Source organism: Lissotriton helveticus, chromosome 7 (genome assembly GCF_964261635.1).
Source record: "Lissotriton helveticus chromosome 7, aLisHel1.1, whole genome shotgun sequence".
Lineage (NCBI taxonomy): Eukaryota > Metazoa > Chordata > Amphibia > Caudata > Salamandridae > Lissotriton > Lissotriton helveticus.
Genome location: NC_136068.1, coordinates 1,795,527,216 through 1,795,540,980, shown reverse-complemented (window position 1 = coordinate 1,795,540,980; position 13,765 = coordinate 1,795,527,216). Strand labels below are relative to the sequence as shown.

At 41.8% G+C, this 13,765-nt stretch overlaps 1 protein-coding gene across 18 annotated transcripts in view; it reads left to right on the top strand.

Annotated features, from left to right (window-relative positions):
• LOC144770773 (phospholipase A2 inhibitor NAI-like) overlaps positions 1-13,765 on the top strand; it is a 1,245,443-nt gene that overhangs the window by 370,968 nt on the left and 860,710 nt on the right. The window lies entirely within an intron of this gene.

Below are 13,765 nucleotides of genomic sequence, written 5' to 3'. Positions count from 1 at the left end.
TAAGAGATTCACAGGGGATTGTGTGATCTTAAACTTCAGGCACCCAGAGCTGGCAAGTGACCTCATCGCAAACCAACGTAGGGACCTATATCAGGCCAAGGGCGGGTCAGGCATCAGAATGCTGCCTCCGGGCTTTTTCTACAGGGACATGATGTGCGCGAGAACCAAAGATGCTTTTAGGCGGAATTTAGCTGGACCACTCTGGGAGGGATAGTCAGTTGCCCTTACTAACCAGTATGCACCCCTTCATAATGTTTCAACACTGAATGAAATAGACTGACTGGACGGGGTATTGCATTCTGAGAAGGTTGTCATATGGGGGGATCGCCCCGTAATGGAGTTTCAGGAGGGATGGGCTTGTCAAAATTAAGCAATCCCATCGCTCATTTTGGACAAGGAGATGATAGCGGGTTGGGCCCAGAGGGAATTTTGGGAAAACCCGGTGACTTATCAAGGCCGCACACCTGTCCTAGGTCTGAAAAGCCTTGGCAGTCCCTTAGATAGTGATATTAAGATAATCTCCTGGAATGTAGCTGGACTGGCCTCTAAATTAAAAAACCATGACTGACTAGCCTATATAAAGAATTTTCACATCATCTGCCTACAGGAAACGTGGGAGGTAAATAGCAATGTATCTGCTTTAGATGGTTATAAAATGTTTTTTGTCCCGGCGTGCAAGGCAGCTTCGGGGCGAGCCAATGGTGGTGTGATCACCTATGTGGATCTGAGGCTGCAAGGGAGATGGGAGGACCTGGGATGGGACTCGGAATCTATGCAAGGGATCAGGTATCGTAACAATGGCCTAAAATTAATTTTTATTAACTTTTACAATGCTATCACATCGGTACGGACCCTGTTGAGACTTAATAAACTGGGAGACCACCTGACAAGTATACAAGAGCAAGGGGCCATGAGCTCACAGTTGGTATTAGTGGGCGACTTTAACTGCCATCCATGCCCCGCCCTGAAAAGCATTAGGAGGGAATGGTCCTCTTCCCATTGACAGTGAGCTGGCATTTGGAACATTCAATGGAAGGAAGGGAGTTAAGCAAGGTATTGGGCACACACGCCCTTACGCACACTATGGACTTGATTAGGACGGGGAAGAATAGCCCGGTAAACCCCACCTTTAAAGGTAGGGGAAGTGACACTTTTATTGATTTTATTTTTGTCACCAACACGTTAAAGAGTTGGGTTACAAGTTTTAATATAGAGTCCAGCATTTTTAGTGATCATAACCCCCTGGTTTTATCTCTCAGGGACCCTAACCCGCCCACGCATCTGTCTCGTAGGGAGGACGGCGGCTCAATTAAAGCCGCTGACCAGGGCAGGAGACTACGTTCGGTGAACATTGATGGTGATGCATTTTATAGAGCCTTATTGGCACAGAGTAATCAACAAGTCTGGAAGTGTTTAGACATAGCAGTGGAGGGGGCAGACTTGATCAAGGCATTTGAGGGTGTCACCTATCAAACTGATGGCTTGCTGAGGAGCAGTAAGATGAAAAGGGATCTTGACACCCCCAGGTGGTTTGATCATGAATGCTCTACCGCCCTGCGGGAGCTGAAGTCAGCCCTAAAAATTTCCCCAAAAAACAAGTTAAAGATATCCCGATGTAGGGTACAGCACAAAAAGGCAGTAAAGGGCGTAAAACTTTATTGCAGAAGCAGGCATGGGAGAATATAAGAGAAGCTGCAGAGTCGAATGCTTTCTGGAGAGTCATTAATGACCCCTGTTTTCGAGATATAGATAAACCCAAGCTAGCCTGTCACATCCTACCAGAGTCTTGGTTTGAGCACCTTCAAGGCCTTTATAATCACGGTAGTAATGACGATCTGACTGCAGCAGAGGTAGGAAATGTGAGCCAGACCGAGATAACCTTCTCTCTGGGAGAGATAAAGGCGGGTATAGGGGGGCTGACACGGAATAAGGCTCCGGGGCCCGTCGGTATTCCGCCAGACCTTTTTCTGAGCCAAGTTGAACTCTGGGCGCCCATATTAACCAGAGTAATAAATGCAGCAGTGGACTCAGGGGTGCCAGCGTCCTGGTCAACGACCACAATAGTCCCCATATTCAAAAAGGGCAATAGGAATAACCCACAGTGCTATCGGCCCATCTCACTTATTGATGTGACTGTGAAAGTCCTAGGCAGGGCCATTCTCAATTGGCTAATGGAATGGGCGGACGAACATGAGATAATTACTGACACCCAGAACGGGTTCAGGTTCGGCCGCTCTACGTCCGATCAATGCCTCTATTTATATCTCCTGGTAGCCAAGTATACAGTGGCCAGTGAGGGGATAGTGTACTTGGGTTTTATGGACTTGACGGGAGCCTTCGATCGGGTAAACCGAAGGAAACTGTGGGAATTATTGGGGGCTCTCGGTGTTGACCCGGGTCTGGTAAACATCCTAGAAGTACTGCACCAGAACATCCCAGCTCAGGTTAGATATAATGAGGAGGGAAGGACCACCGACCATTTCCCATGCTCCAGAGGGGTGAGGCCGGGTTGTATCCTGGCGCCTTTTCTATTCACCCTATACATAAATGGTCTAGGCGCTAGGAGCACTAGGGGTGGATTGCCCATGGTTAGGAAGAAGAGGGATACCCGTCTTGCTATATGCGGATGATGGTTTGCTTTTGGCACGCACTCCCGGTGGTCTCCAGTGCCTTATAGATGGTTTTGTCTGTTTTATGGAGAGTTTAGATCTGTCACCCAACCTCACTAAATCTTGCGTCATGGAAATGGGAAAAACGCCAAACAAGAAATTCAATTACACAATTGGCTCTAACAGGCTGAAAAAGTGCAGGCATTCTCTTATCTTGGGATTCTATTTGACAGCTGCCTTAGCTTTAAAAACCTGGCAGTTGAGAAACACAGCACACTAACTAGCTCAGTGGGGGCAATTACGAATTTTGCAAAAAGGTTAGGTCGCTGGTCCCCTGAGCAAATACAGAACTTGTATAGCTCTGTAAGTTGCGCTAAAGTTCTGTACGGTAGTGAAGTTTGGGGCTTTAGTAACCTAGAGAAGATTCAAACAGAAGAAAACAAGTATCTGAGAACTGAGAACTGAAAGTTCCCCAGAGTACACCGTCTTACATAGTTCACGAGGAATAGGGTCTCATCTACATCACTGACCGGCTGCAAATCAAACCCCTCACCTGTTGGATTAATATATGGACAAACGCGGAAGCATCACTTTGCAAATAGATAATAATGGACTGCATTGCCCGGGACTGGGGACGAAACATCCCCTGGCTCAAATATGTGAGGGAAACTCTGACGGCTTTGGGTTATGCCGAATATTTTAACAATCCAACCAAACTGTTACCTCGGGACAAGGAATGTAATAAGACAGAATTTCTAAAGCAAGTGGCTTCATTAAGGGAAGACAGGGAACTGACCAAATCATCAGTGAGAGCCCATGTATTAGCCAAATCATGCCAGGGCATGGAACCGTATCTGTCCTATACTCATAATCCACAGTATAGATTCCTCATGACCCGATTTAGGCTGAACATGCTTCATCACATCCTGGCAGTTCCCGCAGGATATACAGCATTAATAGAGACGAAGGGTCCTTGTGGCTGCGCCCAACGGTCTCCACAGGACACGCTTCACTTTGTCTTACTCTGCCCTTTTTATGCCTATCTTAGGAAATTATATTAAAAAAGTATTTTAAAGAATGCCAGTTTAAACAGGCAAAGGTGGCCCTACTGTTTTTTAAATTTTCCGCAGAGGTTTTAACACTTTTTTGTGCTGTAAATTTTTTAAGATCAGCAGCGAGACTCAGGAATACTAGAGGGGAGGGGTAAATTATTTTGTTTTTATTACCCCTCTATGAGGAAAAGGTTAGGTATTAGCCCTGTACTATGAAATATTGATCTGTATTCCAATTTGTGATATTTTAATGTAACTTGTTATTGAATTTGTCCAGACCTACTCTGACCCCGAACATTCCATGCTAGTCATCCTGATTATACTTTTGGTGAATCAGTCCCACTCTATGAATTGATTGTATATAGATTTTTAGCTTGGATTTTTAAAAATAGTTTTATGATGCTTTTTAACACTGTACTTTTTATGGTATATTTGTATGCCGAATAAAGTAATTTTGATGATGATGAGTGACATCAAGCAGTCATTCATGGACATGCTCTTCAATGGGACCCGTCTCTTCAGAGTCACTTGGCCCTTGACCAGTTCAAAGAAGGTAGAGTGACTGCGCCTTGGGCTTGATGCGCTTGTGCAGAAGTATCCTCAACAGTTTTGATCCTTTCAGGGAGTCAGGAGGGGATTCCAGGGGAGCACACCACAAGTGCCCGGTGCGAGGTCACATCTATTTTCACTTCCCTGGGTGCCAAGAACAGATGTCCGTCCAGCATTCAAACTCACTTTTCTTCCTGGATAAACTGGCCCTGTGGACAAAAGTGGCTTTCTTGCCCTAAGTTAGACCTGTCCTTCCATCTTTGTACACTATTCCTTCAAGGAAGAGGTTTAGATCCACTGTTTTGATTCTAAGAGGACCCTCGGTTATTACAATGATTGAGCCACAGACTATCGAATGGGCCATCAATTTTTTGTGGGCTTCTCTGGATCTAAAAGGGGAAAATAAAGTGGTATAAAAGAGAACTCTCTACCAATGCATAAGGATCTGCCATGGAGTAGCCAAGAAAATGCCCCCAAAAGATTGCATGCTCATTCCAACAAAGGTAAGGCTGCTTCCACAGTGCTGGTGCTCGTACCAGTCTGGGGCACATGCCATGGTGTGATGTGGGCATCCTTCCACAAGGTTTCGAAGCACTATTGTGTTTACAGCCAATTCTGGTGGGACGGGAATTCAACCTGAATTGTCCTTCAGAATTATGTAATTCCACGGGCTTAACACCTGAGTAAATACTGCTTTGGTATTTAGTCACAATGCAATGAATCATTGTTATAAATCTCTACAAGAAGAACAAGTTGCTTGCCCTCAGTAATGCCTTTTCTGGTGGAGACTTTATCTAATGGCAGATTCCTCACCAAACCACCTTTCTCCCTTTTCTGTGGAATGGACTCATAGAGCCCAATAATAAGATTATAAGATTAGAGATTGGCTCACTGGCATATTCTGATAACTACAGGCTCTACGTCCAATGGCACGAGCAGCAATCAGAAAGAATCCATGTCAGAGCATCGAGGTGGTATGGATACAGTGGCCCTGCACACGATCTATGCAGGCACCAGCACCGAACTCATGGAAAGGCTCCAGACAATCTAGAACGCAGCAGCCAGACTGATCTGCACCCTACTCAAGAGGACCCACATCACCCAGCACCTGAAAGGCCTCCACTTGCTTCCTATTCAGACGAGATGCCAATTCAAGCTTCTGTCCCACACCTACAATGTCATCCACAACCAAGGACTCTTGTACATAAATCCCCCCCTTAATTTTCACCGACCTCCCAGAAACCACATCTCCACTCATCTCGCACACATATCAAGCATCTGCTGCTGCCACTCTGGAGGACACTCCTTTTCCCATCTAGCTGCCAAAGCCTTGTACACCCTCCTGTTCCACCTCTACACTTCACCCTTGCTGACCCACTTCATGAAGGGATTCAAGATGTGGCTTTTTGGCTGAGACCGCATCACAGAGACTGGATACCCTCACAGGCGATAAGCCACGCTATATATATAAAACGTCTGATTAATTGATTGATATCAAATCCAGGGCGGGGCGGACCAATGTGGAGTTTCATGGTGGGTGCTATGAAAATCTTCTGAATCTTGTCTGGCACCCGCAGAAATTCACTGACCACTAAAGGCATTACCCAAGTACCTTGTTTTTTGCCACTGTATGTCGGTGTACTTGCAACCAAGCACCTGCTTTTGGACAGGCCATAGAGAGCAGAATCCTGATATGACTTTATATCTTGACCACCCTCCTTTCTGAAAGAGTTACCCTATTTCATTTTGTCCCAGTGAAATCCAGATCCTGAGAAAGAAATATATGTGGGACTTTTTCACTTTTATCCGAGGCCTGTGGTCTCTTAGCATTAGTATAAAAAAGCCAGTCATCTATCTGGGAATGGAGGAGAATTGCTTTCTGGTAGAGTAATTCTGACAGGTGAGGAAGAACTTTGGTGAATCCACTGGGAGCCTTTTTATCCTAAAGTGTTGGACCAGGACCTGGAAAATGAGATTATTTACTTCAACTTCAGGAATCTTTGGTGCTCTGGATATATGAGCTATATATACATACTTGCATCCTGTAAATCTAGTATCACCAGATACTCTTGGTGTACAAGCACTGGGATTATCATCTGCAGACCCTTCATTTTAAAATGAATAGTTTACACCTGTGCATTTACTCATTTCAAATTCAGTGCTCATCAAAACCCAAAAGATTTTTCAACCAACAAACAAGGTAGAATAACCTGCTTTCCTGCTTTTTCCAGAGACATCAAAATGATGGCTGCTTCCTTTAGTAATGAGGGAATTCCTTCCCAGATAGCTTGGAGCCTTGATAGATCTCGCGGATGGGAGTAGGGATGACCCTTGAATCTTGAGTAAAGAGGCCAAACGCACTGAAATAGCCTCTCCTGTCAATGTTCAATGTCCAAAGATGTTGGTGCTGAACTTCTGAATCCTTCCTACTACCCCATCAGCATCTTGTGGCCAATAGTTAGGACTTCTTTTTGGGTGCTTCTTTCTGTCCCACAGAAACCATCTTCTGTGATGATATGTTAGGCTGAACTCTTTTATGACATGAATAAGTGAAAGATTTCCTTTCAGATTTGTTAGAGTCCCAGCTGGACTGATTCCAAATATTCGAAGGGTTTCCTTTATAGTGCAGGCCATGATCATTAAATGCTGTAGTAATGATCACATTAAAGTTGATCTCAAGACTCTTTTCTTCCCTCAGAGGGGATTTTAAGGAGGGAATATTTATCAGATGTCTCAACCTTCCAGTCTCTCATCCAGTGATTCCTCCTGGCTATCTTTGATGCACCTCAATTATAAGCAGATAAGTGATTCTCTTTTTTCCACCGCCTATACCCCTGTATATCTGCCCTCTCTCACATGGGTACATATCTGCCCTCTCTCACATGGGTACAAGTATGAGTGATATTTAGAACTGATATCACCTTCTCCCAAAAGCATGAACTGAACTCTAGGATTGAGTAGAGATTATTACCTGGAACGCACCTGCACTTATATACATTAGGACCTCCTTGGATTTTACACATTGAGACATGTGTTTTGTCTCTATAGCTATTAGTGCCGCTTCTTTCCACTTTTTATTTTGCTTTTACTTTTCTTCTATTACTTAATTTTACGCCACATCACACTTTCAATGGGTTTATCTAATCTCCCTATGTGGTTTTGCTCTCACTTACCATCTCCTGCCAGGATTTCACCCTGTATTCTAGACCCTCAGGTCATGATCAACCCTCCAGGACTCTACGCAACTGAAGTGTATACCTTAAATTGGACCCTTGTATCCTCTGATTGTTTCTTTTTCCTCTGTTCATTTGTTTATGAAAAATTTGCTCAATAAAATTCGCCTGAAATTAAAAAGTATAAGCAGCTGTTCTCAACACATTACAGGTGATTCCTGAAAGAAACTGGACTTGTTGTTCTGATTTACGATAGCACCAGCTTCTGTCTTCTGATAGATTTAGCAGCTTAAGTAATGATTTTCTGTGTCTCTGAAGTAGAAGAAGCAACATACTGATTACATATTTTAAGCTTAGAGCAGGTACTCCTCTAGCTGCCTTCTGTTTGTCTGAATTTCATGGGCTGTCCTAATGCCAGGCCCTCAGGGAATGGCAAATACCAATAAATACTGGAGACATGCTTCCTCTGCCATTTCCTATCTATATCGCTAACACAAATCCACTTCTGGTAAAAGAAAGGTTTATGTAGAAAAAACCTAGAAATTTAAAAGGACCAGGAACATAATAGAAGTTCCTACCAAATATCTTCAGTAATTTGATCTCTTTTGTTTTTTGTGTTAGCACAAACAATAACTATCTCAATCTTCATGCTCTGCTTGAAGAAAAATGCCATTCTAAGTTAAGAGAAAGTATGGGAAAGAGTAGTAGGAAAGAGTGTCTGTATGAACGAGACAGCCCAACATCATTGCTGTTAAAACTCATCTTTAAGCACTTATGTATTATTCCACATCTATTCTGCCACTGCCATTCTTTTGTAAGATCATTCCATTACTCGCTCCTCATTTGCTACTAAAATGCTTCTTAGCTTTACGTTTCCTTACTGACATGCAGAGCTCCCCAAATTTTAATCAAAGGTGTTTCCTTCCCTTCCTTCATCAGGAATGCGTACCCGCTTGAGGGTTTGCTCTCAGTGCCATTTGTGCTTCTTGCACCTACTTCTGGTTCTGCACAGGCTTCGGTGCCGATTTCGGACCGGACGCCACTACCTGCACTGGTATATTTTCCATCAAAGCTAGTGGGGAGTACGATGTAAGAGGACTCCAAGCAGGCTACATATAGACTTTGACAGACATCATTCTCTGATACTATAGAAACAAGAAGAGAGTCACCCTTACTTAACCACAAGGGAACAGGGTCGCTCAACAAGTAAAAAAAACAAGGGGTTCCCTTGGTCGTGTAGCACAATTTCATACACTAACTCCTTTCTTACTCAGGTCTATTAATCTCGGCCTATGGGACTCATCAAGCATTCAAATCTTTCAAACACAAGTGTGAGAGTTGTTTTAAAAGTGACACCACAAAAGGCACTTACAATCTACTGGAGGTCATTGTGTAACTGAGATGAAATCTCAGACTTTTATTTTCATAAAAACATAGAACCACATATAATTCATACTTGGTCAGTACATCAACCTATTATGCAGATATCAAACAGATTAAAAACAATATGACCACTATGCAAATAATGCTGGACTCAACTGCATATTCTATTCAGCCATATACGGACAAAGCAAACATATTATAATCAATCAATATTCATAACAATAAATGAAGATACATAAAAACTGTTGACGCGTTTCGGTGGATCTTGCTGTGCGCACCACCTTCTTCAGGGCAATTAAAAACAATCTGTTGGAATAAATTAAACATAAAACATAATCACTAGTTGATCTTAGTGCGGTTTGATCCATACATTTCTTATTGCCATCTTCCATGTATTTAGGTTCTATATTTCAATAGACCACAGCCTTTGGTTTCAGACTCCTATCATGTTGCTTTGCTCAATTTGTGCATCTACAGCCTGTGCATTTCTTTTGTGGAACCCACTTTACACTCATACCATTCTTACTTGCAGTTATATCTTGCATTGAGCTACCTCACTGTCTCATTCTAGCTTTTTCTCACTCATCAAGTAGTGAGACATCCATTCTCACATTTGCCTCACTCATCCATGGAGTACGCAGAATTTATTCTGCACACACCTTATTTTTCGTTTTTAGCTGCTCCACTTCTCGCTGTTCGAGATGATAACATGGGTTGTTCACTGCAGCTCTTGTTTAAAAGTTCTAATACAGGAGAGAAATGCTTTATTAATCTTCAAAGTCCCTACCCATGTTTTACTTTGCATGGAGTAGTTGCGAGTCTTAATACTTACTACTCAATGAGAGATGTACGCTCTCCTTATTTGCTTTCTTTCGATTTGCAGTATTTGGTTAAAATGGGGGGGCGTCCATTTCTTATCAGCTCCTCATTATGGTCTATCTAGCCTAGGTTAAAACATCATTAAGTTATTATCAGGTCTATTCACATGGAGGATGTCAGTTGTTCATGGCCATTATTAATTGCCTCCCTTCTTATTATCAGAAGATACATTCACTTACCCCTTCCTCTTCAATATAGGCTCCACCTTTGTTGCTGTTTTTCCTTTTTCTTAGTTACTCCTTCTTATCAGTATTGGGGTTTGTTCAATTGCCCCTCTTACCGATTACCTATGTACAAGGAAATGACTAATTACTACCCTGTTCTGCGGTGCCTCCATAGTTATCATAATCATTAACATTATTAAATTGTTGATATTAGAGATTCTCAGTGTGTTTGGGATATCCATAGCTCTTTAATAGGCTGGCCCCACTTATGGCTTGCGCATTGGTCTGCGCTTTGCCTATGTTGCTAATTCCCTTGTGTGGTGGAAAGTCTCGCTGCCTCCTCTCGGCTTTTCCCTTTATAAAACATATTATTGAATGTCCCATGATATCTCCTGTTCTATCCTGCACCCTACTTCCATTATAGCTTCAGTTTTGATAGGCCTTACCTCGCGGTATCGTGTGGTTTGCCGCATCGGTTTCGGAGCAGTAAAACCGGCATCTAACTATAGCCGCCCTTTTAAACCTTTTCCGTTCGTTCCCTTTGCTAATATTTCCGGTTCACGGATAAGGTTTCCAGGTCATGGGTTGGGCGTGTATCTCCTTTTACATACGGTCGGGTGCACCGCCATCTTAGAGTGGTTTAGCTGTATCTGATTCTTCATTACAAATTATAACTGAGCTAGAATTCATTCATGTTCTTCGTCCTACGTACGCGGCAATGCACCACTCGAACAACTCCTCTTCAGTTGCTCGTTGGTACCCACCATGTGTACGTTATCTACATAAGTTTAAACAAACAGTTCAAACGCCATTACTATTCGATTTTTACAAACAGCATTTATTAAAAACCACTATTAGAAAACTGTTTTATCTAGTGCATTATTATTGGGGGGATAGTGTCTCATGAATTTTCACACCTATTCTATTCATGATCTTCTTTTCATCTCTCACCTGATTACATCATTTGTTCGAAATACTTTTCAGTATCAATATATTTATTAACAACCACCAGACTACATTAGTAAGAAATTTAGTTCTATATTTATCTCCAGTTTATTGTGTTCTGTTATTCAGGTCTGTCTAACACTTACATCGTCAGTATCTGATTGTACCTCATTTCCTATCCAATCAGACATGTACATATCTTTTTTTCGTCGACACTCTCTCAGGGCGTCCATGATCTGTACATTTTCTCCCACTCCTCCCGGTTATTTAGACCTTGTAAGTATGTTCTAAACTTACACATATAGAACTGTTTCCTAATCTTGCGTTTCCTATCAATGTTCCCACCTCTTTTAGACATCTCAATGCGTTCTAGTACACACCAATTCAGATCCTTTATTTTATGTTTACTTTGTGTCCAATGATCTGTTAGTGCGGACCTGTGTTTGTTGAGCCAAATCAGGATTTCTCTTCCAGTTTTTCCAATGTAACACAGTCCACACGGACACCTGATGATGTAAATTACATTGCTAGTTCTGCAATTAAACATTTCTTTAAAACGATGTTCCGAATTGTTTATCTCTATCTCCTCTGAGGAGGAAAACCGCTCAGATAATAGGAACAGAAATGAACCTAACCAGGGACAATACAGGGAACAAAGACCTTTTTTAGGGCACCAACAAGCAAGACAAAACCAAAGCCACAGGGGGAGAGGTCGGGGGAAATTCCAACGGCCAGCTCAACAGTACAAACCCCCATATATGAAGACAAGGAGTCAGAAACAATGGGACTAAAGGTCCAAGATAAGGCCCCTATTATCAATCTATCCCAAAGAGTTTTAAATAAAGTAGAAGAGAAAGTTTTAAATTTAGGCTTAGGGTTTGCTCCTACTTCCAGACCTAACTCTTACGATATTCAGAAGGACATTAAAAGTCTATTCAGAAAAGTAAGGTTAAAATATTTTTTTCTGAATAAAGATCCTAGTGTAAAAGAAAATTTGTCCGGACTGAAACCTCAATCTGTATGGACCCCAGCACGTAACATGGTGCACAAAAATGTGGAATTATTCGAAAGGGCTGTGGAGAAAGACATAGAAGAGCTTTTAAGTGTAGAATATAAATCTTTAAATAACAATCTGTCTAAGGAATGTAGAGATGTCCTTACAGATCTAGAAAGTTGTGATAGCCTAACAATAAAACCAGGGGATAAAGGTGGGAGTATTGTTCTATTAGATACTGTGGATTATAGGAACAAAATGCTATCTCTACTACATGTGGAGGAGCATTATAGAAGGTCATCTAGGGAAGAATGGAGAGTCTTACAAAACAATGTAAAAAATCTCTTAGATCTAGCAAAGGAAGATGAGCTGATATGCCCTGAAGAATATGAATTTTTGTTGAATCGCCACCCGGTATTACCAGCCATCTATGGACTACCTAAAGTCCACAAGAATTTAACGAATCCACCCATGAGACCCCTTGTTTCTAGCTTAAACTCCCTCACAGAACCCTTGAGTATCTATGTGGATAAATTTCTGAGACCAATAGTAGCACTACAAAAATCATATATTAAAGATACCACCGCAATGACTAAGAAAAAAGAAGGGCTAGATTTTGATGGCGAGACTCAATGGTTTGTCAGTTTAGACATAGAAGCACTGTATACAAATATCCCCCAAACAGCTACAGTCAACACAGTGAGGGATATTTTAAAGGATGAGAACGGTGATTTGTCTGAACATGCATATTTCATTGTAGAGCTGACTGAACTGAAACTCAAAAATAACATCTTTCTTTTTGAGGATGACCTATATTGTCAGATCAAGGGCACCAGCATGGGGGCGACCTGGGCGCCGAGCCTGGCCTGCCTCTATGTTGGTGCTTTTGAAGATAAACATATCTATAATGAAGCAGCCCCTTTTTATGAAAACGTCATAGATGATATATTTTTCGTGTGGACAGGAAGCAGAGAAGAACTGATAATCTTTATAGAATGGCTCAATTGTGGGGATCAGAACTTAAAGTTCACTTCCAATATGAGCCAAGAATATTGTGACTTCCTTCATATAAAAATCCAAACCAAGAATAATAAATTGAAAGTGGATTTATTTGTCAAACCGACAGACAGAAATGCGATGCTCCATTACCAAAGCGAACACCCACGGTGTCAAAAGGATAATATCCCATTCGGGGCGTTCCTGCGTCTCCGTAGGAACTGCTCGGATAGAGGGGATTTTGAAAGACATGCTGATAACTTAAAAACTAAATTAGCAACGAGGGGCTATCCTAATAGGATCTTAAAACAAGCATACAAAAGAGCTAAATATTATAATCGTGAGGCCCTCTTTGATGATGAGAATAGACAGAATAAATACATACACAAGAAGATAACATTTGTGACAAATTTCACAACAGTGATCAATAAAGTGAAGAATATCATTAATAGAAATTGGCGCCTTTTACAAGATGAAAATACAGGCCCAATTGAAAAACCACTTTTCTCTTCCAGAAGAAACAGAACGATTAGGAATAGATTGGTTAAAACATACAAAGACAAGACAGGGAACCACCAAGTAAGGGTGGATACAATGAAGCGAGTAATCGGTAACCACCCCTGTGGGGGATGTATGAATTGTAAAAATATAATTAAGGGTGAACAAATAGAGATAAACAATTCGGAACATCGTTTTAAAGAAATGTTTAATTGCAGAACTAGCAATGTAATTTACATCATCAGGTGTCCGTGTGGACTGTGTTACGTTGGAGAAACCGGAAGAGAAATCCGGATTCGGCTCAACGAACACAGGTCCGCAATTAAAAACAACAAACAAAATGCCCCACTAACAGATCATTGGACACAAAGTAAACATAAAATAGAGGATCTGAATTGGTGTGTACTAGAACGCATTGAGATGTCTAAAAGAGGGGGGAACATTGATAGGAAACGCAAGATTAGGGAACAGTTCTATATGTGTAAGTTTAGAACATACTTACAAGGTCTAAATAACCAGGAGG